Raw genomic sequence first — 10,880 nt, forward strand, 5'->3', positions numbered from 1 at the left:
CCCATGCATTTTCTGTTCTATTATTACTTATCATAGTCAAATATTCAGTCAATGTCCTTGTACTTGAACCTGAACATGTTACAACCTAAACCAATTTCATCTCTGAACTGAAGCCAATTCAAAGAATGCTATACTTGTCCGATTTATTAGAGTGATTCTCAGGTGCATGGAGATTTGTTGCATGAAGGGAGATTGGAAGCTGGCGCAAGCAAGCTCCTGTTCTCAAAACAATTAGGAAGTAGGAGCTTCTAGCAAGCATTATATGAACTGGATCTCCTAGAAAAGCATTATATGATTTAAATTTTGTATTTATAATTATTACAAAATATAGATTACCTTATTCAACAATTATGCTCTGTAAACTTTAGATATCTTGATGTATGAATGGCAACAGCTGGAATGACTTCCTAATTGATTGGGTTAGAAGTGGTCTTGCTGGTATGGTGTGGTGGTAGTCGGTGACGGCCTCAAAATTCTGTAGTTGGAGCCAATGTTTCAAACCACGAGTCGGACCAGAACTCAGCCAAAGTAAAAAGGAGTTGACTTGGGCGAGTTAATGATTGAAGATGTCAGTTCATCATAAACTTGGGCAAGTATTGACTTGGTAGCACAAAACTCAGACTCAGATGAGAGCTTGGCCAAGGTAAAACAGAGTTGACTCTGGTGAGTCTTGATTTGGGGAGTTCTTAAACAGTTATTCGAGCAGCAACTTGGGTAGAAAAGTCCTGGTACTAAGAAAATGATGTATAGCTTCTAAGATTTAAGAATGAATAAAATGATGTGGCTGCTAATATATAAGAGTGAAAGAAAATGATGTAGCTGCTAAGATATAAGAGTGGATTTAGACTCTTTGCACACTTGTCCCTTCCTCCTCCTTCAAGATGTTACCTTTCTTTTACTTTTGGTTTCTTTCTTTTCACACACTTAGACTTTTTATTCATCGGAGACATAGCGCTCTTGTGTCTTCTTCTTCCCTCATTATTGAAAGTGTCTTTCCCATAAGGCGTTTGAAATGTGAATCTTGAAGTCTGATGTCTGAAATTCCTCTAGCCTAGTAGTTATTTCACTGTGATATCTCCACCTTTAATATTTCAAGCCAAAGTTTTAGCTGTTGTTTTTCAAATCTTTATTATTGAGTCCTATATATGGTATGGATTTATAACCTTAACACTTCAAAGACTGTTGAAACTATTAATAGGAACTGCCTTCTACCTTGCACTGCACTATTTACTTTGCTGTTCATGTCAGAAGGAAATGATATTTTTTCCTCATTCTAACAGCTACCACTTTTGTTCGTCTTGATATTTTTTTTTTAAAAAAAAAAAAAAGTCGGTGAGGAAGGTTTTTTTTTTTTATAGAATCCAAAGAGGGTTTACTGAGGTCATGTGATTATATTCAGATGTTGCATTTGAATCCTATCCTCAGGGTGCCAATTTCTCAATCATGCCTTGCACTGCATTATTTACTTTGCTGTCCATGTGAGAAGGAAATAATATTTTTTCCTCATTCTAACGGCTACCACTTTTGTTCGTCTTGATATTTTTTTTTAAAAAGTCGGAGAGAGGAGGGTTTACTGAGGTCATGTGATTATATTCAAATCTTGCATTTGAATCCTATCCTCAGGGTGCCAATTTCTCGATCATAGCTTACATTGACCAAAATAGATTATTGACTAAAAAGACTGTGTTATCTTAATCAACACATGCCTCATGGAAAATGTACAACCTCGGTCACTCAGTTGAACAATGTCGTATGAACTGGACCTATAGTACAAGACTACAAGCAACTTAAGCAAGTACTCATAGGAAGTCTTGAAGTATTGTAGTTGGCACTTTCTCTTGTGGGCCCACTTGGCTTCATAGATTTATCTCTGGCCTAAATTGAAGCACTGAGCGTGGAGCTTAGATTTGCAAAAAAAGTGGTGGCAGGGTTGCTGGTTAGGTATTCAAGTTTGACCCCAACAATGTCATACAGTTCGCCAAGAAGGGAGAAGGCCTTTCTTGGATGACTGCCTGATTGTTTTGTAGAGGTCCTAGATATGTTAGTAGCTTAGGGAAAGTTGAAATTGTCACGCTTATAAAGAAGCCTACCATGTAGTTACTAGCACGGATAACCGGGCAATCGCGTAGTGAAGTGTCTGTAGTTAAATCTTCTCCTTTGTGGGTTAGACTGCTTTTTGTACTTTCATTTCATCTACAAATGAAACCATTATGCCATCCAATGCCTTAAACTTGACATTTGATCGTCTTTCACTATATAAGGGGAGAGATGATAACATTCCATCATCTTTCACTATATAAGGGAGAGATGATAACATTTCCTTTCTCTACCTGACTTGTAACATTGTTGTTGTTGATGTTAGTATTATGAATCACGGTGTCACTACAAAGAGGGAACTACATGAGTTTCGAGGGTCATGCCAATCAATTAGAAGAAAGAAATAAACATACTAATATCAACGCGGCACTTCTCAAATAGAGCAACTTCCTCAATCTAAACAGTAGACAGGAATACACATTATACCAACTCCAGAAATGAGATCCAAGAGGTCATTGATCTTCTATGATTCTTTTGAGGAATGTGGTGCGCAGATTTCAGAACCCACCGGCTTGTGTAAAACAGCAAGGTTCTCTTTGTGTTGCACATCCAAGAAGCCTGTAAATATCCCCTGTAAGGAGAAACTGACTGAAGGTGCAGCCGAAGACATTAAGAACCACTTACCAGTACCCGGTACCAGATGGTAAACATTACAGAGCATAATGTCAGATAGCCTTTGTTAAAGATGTCAGAGGGTATTTTTGGTCTTTTACTTGTAACCCTAGTTTTATATATATATATATATATATTGGAGCTCGCTTAACGAGACTCCACTTTCTCCCTCACTCTTCTTCTTCCTTCTTCTCTTCTCACAATAACATGGTATCAGGGCAAATTTGATCCAACAAAAACAACATACACACGAAAAAAAAAAAGGCAATTTGAAAGAACAAACGCTAGATACTACTATATTCAATATCTACACAATGGAGTCGGGGCGTGACATGCCAAGAATATGTTTCCATTTCAAATTGGAGGCAATTTGAAAGAACAAACGCTAGATACTATTTTCTAAATGATCTCTCACTTTGTTCTTCCACCCATTCTGAAGATCTTCAGAATCCCAGTCATGCCCAACAGCTTGCGAGCAGAAGTTCCAAGCCTGTTTTGCAGGTGGGGGAACAAACTCTGGACAAATCCTACTCTTTCATTCTTCCCATTTCCTTCCAGATTTTTCTAAAGGAACATCTGGGTTTAGTTCGCTAGTGATTCTAGTGTCACTAGAACTTCCGATGTTAGCAAAAATGAGAATGAGCATGCTGCACAAAGCAGATATGTTCACAAATGCCATTTGACACTTCCAGGGACCATATATAATAAATTTCTACATGAAACAACACCAAATGATCGAAATATTACCGTCTTCACCCCCACTGAAACACATACAGAAACCAAAACTGCACTTAGTGGCATGCTATACCACTATAAAAAAAAGGGCGGCCCAGTGCACGAGGCTCCCGCCATTGTGGGGTCTGGGGAGGGCTAGATGTACGCAGCCTTACCCCTGCTTTGCAGAGAGGCTGTTTCCGTGACTCGAACCCGCTCACCCTCATGCTATACCGCTACTTGTTACATAATTATATTTATATGCATTGCATGTGAGATATGGTGTATGCATTATTTATAAATATTTATTTGAATTATATGTGAAATGTGGTATGTATTGAATTATCAGACACATGCTACAGTGCCTGTCACTATGTGTTTGATGTTGTTGAATTATTATGGTTTTTTTTTGCTGATGTGATAGTTTTTTAGTGTGTATTTGTGCTTATTCTATCACTTCCTAAAGTTTCATTTTAAATGCCCATCATTTGTATATGTTTCCATAAGTTTCCATAATTTTGCAGAAATTTCCATCCAAAACCAATATGTTTCCATTTCTATCATGAATTCATGATTGACAATCATGCCGAAGCCAAAAACTGAAACCTTGACTAAATAAACTTTTAGACATTAGCAGTTTAGCTCCACAAAACATAATAAGCAGATAATGCCTATGTGCAAGACATGCCATTCAAAAAACAGAAAAAAACCCATGTGCAAGACATCCTCAAGGAAAAGCTAAACAGTGCACATACATAGCGAATTCAAAAGTTCGATTGTTATCATTGATCCCAATAATAACTGTAGGCCTGAAGATGAGGATGATCGTGATTAATTCATGAGAGAATTCTACTTAGTAGTTGAACAATGCAAATCAGGCAATAACCTATTGAGATGAAGCACTCTGCAAGATCTTTGGTTCGAGCAAACTCTAGTGGATGACACCTTGATTCGACAGGCAATGTTCACACGTCCTTTTCCATAATAACAGAAATGCTTTAAGGGCCTAATGTTGGTGTGGGATCACCAGGAAGACTAAATTATCTGATATCTAGAGAGAGAAGATCTCTGGATAGGAGGACCTGATACTAGGTAGCAATCTGAACCATACAAGAATTAATGTTTATATTGTTCTGCCATCACAGGAACAACAGATGATAGCTTCCAGTTGTTTGGAAATAAAGAAACTGGCAACTAATATGACAGGTACTTTCTTCGAACTGTTGCTTGACATGTACTCGTTGATAATCTGGCTTTTGTTCCATTGATGTGCTTTGGCTCTTTTTGGATGTTTATGACACCATCTTTCAATTCTAACATCACCTTATGCTGATGCTTCTCATCGTTATCGAATGTATCACTGCCTTTGTTCCTTAGATAAATAATGTTAGATTAGTTGAGTTCATGTCTAAGTGATCTGGTTTCATAGTTCAAATAGTCACTAATATGTTGAACTTGTCTATGAGTTCATGTTGTTGTGATTTAGCTCTTTTGGATGTCTATGACACCCTCTGTTGACGAAAATTTTTGCCCATGATTAGCGTACATCAGTACATGTCATGCGTTGGCAACGAACATTAAGACAACCTCTGGCCTCGACCTTTGACAAATACTTTCTCTCAATATTGTTTTTAATGATAAGCATTAGTAGCAATAGGAGAAGCAAAACAGAATGACTGAGTGGATCTCAAGATAGGAAAAACTGAAAACACCACAACTCAGTTCCCAACAATTAGGAATCAAAATCACAATAGAATATGTATCAACAGTCTCCTGAGCAAACTCGTCTGCAATGCCATTGGCTGACCAAACAAGAAATCTTCTACCGTGGGTTAGGAATTTCTCGATTGCACCAGCAAACCTTGAGGAAAACTCCTCCTTGGATTGCATCCTTCTGATGTATTTACTTGAGTCACCCTCTATAGTTGAGGGAGGTGGATCTTGGCCTCAGACTACAACCTGATGCCTCAACTGGTTATGGTGCTCCCCATCAGGCTATGGTCTGTCACAGCTCCGTTGAGGATCCTTTGCTTTTTGTTTGATGGGTGTGCTTGGACAAGATTCTGATGGCTGGTTACAAGTCAGGGGCAACAAAGAGCATTTGAACCAAGTAATATATTTGTGGTATTCCAGGGGAGGGAAATGGAGAAAATCCCAATGTTCATGGATTTGAAGAAAACCCCTAGGATGTTGAACCCTTCATCCCAGAGATGGAGACAAAAAACAGAGAAGTTTGATGAAATAAAAATGAAACCTAGGGTTTTGATGCAGATAGAGGGTAGAAAAGAAATGGATAAGTATATGAATGCTAGGAATGGGAAAAATAAGAAGAATGTAAGAGACAAGAAGTATCTTAATTGTTAGAAGCCACCAAAGAGGGAGAAAGAAAGAGGAAGAAGAGAAACAGTGAGTTAGGGCTCCTCCCCCTCACTTATGTATTTATAGGATAGAGAACATACAAAAGACTACTATGCCCTTATGGCTACAATACACACCCACACGAGGTGGAGTGCGGTGGTGGTAGTGGTGGAACTGTAGTAGGGAGTGGAGGAGACGAGATGGAAGGAGAAGGGGGCTTGCAAGGTGGTCCCTAGGGTCTGACCCTAGGGCTCTGATACCATGTTAACTTACGAACTTCTCCAAAAGCTTAAGCTGTTGGAGAAAGGCGTTATTTATCTTTTATACTTTAACATTAATCATGATGAAGACCCTTTGATGCAGCACCGTGAATACAAATGAGGAAAGGGGAGAGAATTAGAAGAATAGGGGAAGAAGAGACGAAAATAATCTGAAGAAGAGACAAATTTAGGGAGAGGTAGAAGAAGAATAGACGAACTTAGGGAGAGAAGAGAAGAAATCAGAAGAGGGAAGAAGAAAACCAGAATTAGAGGGAGAATAATCTGTATTCAATATCAATCAAAGTTAACAATAAACCTGTAAAGAGGCCTATAAATAGGCAATTAACAACCTAAAAGATAGAAACCTACTAAAATAAGAATTCCTAAAAGACTAAACTTCATAGTTCTATATAACATGGAAAATAAAATCCTGGAAACTAATATAACATGGAAATAAATATCTAAAAGTCCTATTGGGCAAATATGCCTCTTATTGGGCCTACAATCTGCATCATTCTCCCCCGCTTGAAAAGAACTCGCCCTCGAGTTCTAATCCGCCAGGATCAAATATGTAGACCACCCATACAAGCAGTATGAGTCGTGATCTGTCTGCGACACTCTTTGTGTGTGATGCTCGTAACAACCGTGAGAAGCGTCTGAAATGCTGACGGAGTGAGAGAGAAGAAATCACCCATGGAGAATCATAAATGCATGAACCTCTCCTGACAAGTAATGAAGCTGGGAATATTGCAACGTACTCCTCCTGGATCTGTGGGACCTGCATAACATATATAGGCAGTACCAATCAATGACTAGCCTCAATAGGGTCATCATCCACTGGTATCACATCTAGCGCAAAGGAATCAGCAACAAAATCATCTGCTAGAATCATATCTGGCATAGTGATATCAGACGGGCAATCCTCCTGATCAATCTGCATAACAAGTTCCTCGGTGTCAGCACAAAGATCGACAAATCTGATCAATCTGCTCAAAGATAGGGCAATCCTCAGCAATAGGCTCTCGATCATCTGTCTCAAGTAATGGCTCATCAAGCAAGGCACTCGCCTCTGACTTATGGTGGTGCTCGGTCGACTCTGTCATTGGATCAACCTCATGCAGCTCTGCCAAAATATCTGTCTTGACTGTAGAAGTTGCAAAATCTCTCTCTAGATGCTCGGCAATCGGTGCGACAGAAATCTCAAAAGCATTATGTGCAATGATGTTGATATCAACAATCAACTGAGTCTCTAACTCTGGATCGTCCATTTGAATAGGGGAAGACAAATTGAGGAAAGGGGATAGAATTAGAAGAGAATAGGGGAAGAAGAGACAAAAATAACCTGAAGAAGAGACGAATTTAAAGAGAGGTAGAAGAAGAAGAGAAGAATAGACGAATTTAGGGAGAGAAGAGAAGAAATCAGAAGAGGGAAGAAGAAAACCAGAATTAGAGGGAGAAGAATCTTTATTCAATATCAATCAAAGTTAACAATAAACCTGTAAAGAGGCCTATAAATAGGCAATTAACAATCTAAAAGATAGAATCCTACTAAAATAAGAATTCCTAAAAGACTAAACTTCATAGTTCTAAATAACATGGAAAATAAAATCCTGGAAACTAAAATAACATGGAAATAAATATCTAAAAGTCATATTGGGAAAATATGCCTCTTATTGGGCCTACAATCTGCATCACCCCTGGATCTGGATCTCTGTGATCTCAATACTATGATATGATACTTTATAAAAAAAAATGTAGAAAAAATGATCACCAATAAAAGTACAGTAGAGAAGATTATGGAGTCTAAAACTCACAATATAGCTTCATAAATTCCGAAGATACTATTTACATTGGCATTTATACATTTAGAAAATGGCTAGAGTGCCCCTAGTTTCATAATTTGAGTATCTTCAACATAACTAGCTAGTATCTATGGCCACAAAGATTAAATCATCCTAATGGGTCTGTTTGGTGTGGGGTAAAGAAAGCATGAGTGAGTTTCATTCTAGTTTGTTTGGTTTTTCGTGTCCTGTTGTTTCCCATGTATGTGGCGGGGTCTATCTTGTTTTGACGTTAGGTGGTTTACTAATATATATATATATATATATATATATTTTTTTTTTTTTCTGCTATTGTTTCCTAATTTAACTAGGAAAGAGCGAGAGAGTTATAGTTTAGAGAAAACCAAAATATGTAAGGTTTATGTAAAAACCTTACAGGTGTGTGTGGTGAGAGATCTTTCAAGGAAGAGAGGAGAGGATCATCTATTGTGGGATTTGGGATTTGTCTCTTGTAAAGTTCTATTATCTGTTTCTCGTAGAGAAAGGATTGGGTCATTGTCAGTCAACGTAGGCTCCATTACTAAACCACATAAAACACTTTTTGTTCTCTTTGCACTTATTGTTTTCTTGTTTCTTTTGTGCCTGATCATATCGAATCAGGTCTATTGGATTTCTACAAATTGGCATGAGATCCAAGTTAGCGATTTGGGAGTAAGAAGATTCAGATTTTTTTTTTCTATTTGTCGGTGGAATTTGATTATAGGTGGAGAGTTGTTCCTCTTTTTTTGGTGTTTAGAAGTGAGGAGGTGATTTGGAGGAGGTTCTAATTGGTTAGAGGCAGTTTGAATTTGGTTTTGATCATACCAAAACGAGTTTAAAAAGTTTTCAGTAAATAAATAAATAAATAAAAATTGGCAGCTAGAGAGAATCAATCGATGTGTTGTTTGCGATCAATGATTTTGATCTTGATCGACGTTAGTTAGACAATTAATAAGGTTTGACTTGTGATGAGACTCTTAGTTTTGTTTTATTTATTTATTTTTTGTTTAAATAGATCGGCTGTGGGTGCTTGAAGTTTGCGATTAGCGTATAAACTTGTGTTGGGCTTTGCAGCAAGTGTTATAATCAGTGGGTGGAGCACTGATCACTCCTGAGATGCTAATTAACGTAAATAAAGGCATTGAAGGAGAAAATGGCAAATCAGAGGAGGTAAAGACTGATGATTGGGAGATCAGAGATGAGATATCAAGGTTTGTTTTGGAGTTAACTAGATGAGTTGAATCGGACAGGTACACATGTATTGATCATATTGATAAAGTCAGACGGACTCATGATCGAGATGATTTGATGATTTGTGTAGTTGTTGGTTTAGAAAGCTAATGAAAGTTAGGTGAAGACCAATATAAAAAAATCTTCAAAGTTGCTGACAAAAAAGCCAAGGTGAAAATTGTTGAATTTTTTTGTGTCTTGTTTCCTGCACGTGGTAGTATCATTTTATTTTGATGTTTGGTGGTTTCCTAACATGTATTTTTTTTTCGTTTTTGTTGTTTTCTAGTTTAATTTGGTGAGAGTAGTATTAGGTTTAGGAGAACACCTAAGCATATAAAATTTATGTTAAAACCTTATGGGTGTAGTAAGAGAGACCTTTCAAGGGAGAGATATGAGTACGAGTTTTTCTAAGCTTCATTTTTGTGTCTCTCATAAAGAAAGATTGGATCATCTCCCTTGGACATAGACTAGGGGTGCAACTCGGGTCGGGCGGGTCAGGTTTTGAAGAACCTTACCCTACCCTAGAAATATCTCGGGTCAGGTTGGGTTTTTTTTCGGAAAACCCACGATTCCCAAACCCGGCCCTACCCATGATAATTCTCGGGTCGGGTCGGGTTTTTTCACGTTGACGCGTTGTAGAAAAAAAAAACAAATCTTTACACCAAAAATCTCTTAATTTATGTAATCAAGTGTATAAATTTAAGAAGAAAAGTATATTTCCACATCACAAACATGATCACCTCAATGAAAACAATTATATAATTGTATTGAAAAATAATTTGCTATGTTATTCAAGAGATAATTAAAAATGTCACAGTGCACCTACCCAAGATTGAGTCTAGTTTTTAAACTAAAACCCGACCCTACCCAAGATTGAGTCTGGTTTTTAAACTAAAACCCGACCCTACCCAAGACCCATGATTTCTAAACCCGACCCAAGTTGCCCAAGTTGCACCCCTAAAATAGACATTGTTGCTGAACCACGTTAAAAATACTCGTGTTATCTTTGTTCTTATAGCAAGAGAGCTCATCCCCACCCGTTCCTTGCCTCCTCATTTTGGTATTATTTTACCCCACGCGTTCCTTGTCTCCTTATTTTGGTATTATTCTACGCACCCTCTACATTTTAAACTTTTGAAAATTCTACCACATACTATTTTTTTATGGTGAAACTCCCCTTTATTTTACAGTTCCCCAAAAAACTAACAACAACCAACCAGAAAAGTGCTGAATAGAGTGAGGATCCCTATGCTGAATGCAAGGGAATAAGGATATCATTTACCTTTTCTTACAGGATGTTAGCTTTTATGCTCCCAATGGGCTAAACGACCTCAAAGGAGGGCCGAAATGAGTGAGGGGGTGAAGATACCAAAATATAGGGGTGAAAATATCAAAAGAAGTACAGCATTACTTCTTTTTTTTTTTTTTTTTTAAATCTGTGAATGGTGGACCATCCACAGAACACTATTCTTTCTTATCTATTGATTGCGGATCATTGGTTTCTAATTTTTAAATTCTTCATTTGTAGTAGTACTTAGAAGTCATCTAATTGAATGGTTTAGGATCACCAAAATGTCGTAATTTTTGGGACTTTGATCCATCCATGATGTGCCTCACTAAATGAATGGTCTAGATGACATAACATGGACATGAAGGTGTAATTGGAAACGTTGATCTTGTAGACATGCATCCACGTGGTGGACATAACACCCAAATAGAATATGTCTTTTGGTCCAGCACTATTAGGGTGAAAAAAAGGGAACCAAGACCACCCAAAATCTGCCTTTTA

Source organism: Tasmannia lanceolata, unplaced genomic scaffold (genome assembly GCF_043159265.1).
Source record: "Tasmannia lanceolata isolate RefF3 unplaced genomic scaffold, GAP_Taslan_0.1 ptg000015l, whole genome shotgun sequence".
Classification (NCBI taxonomy): domain Eukaryota; kingdom Viridiplantae; phylum Streptophyta; class Magnoliopsida; order Canellales; family Winteraceae; genus Tasmannia; species Tasmannia lanceolata.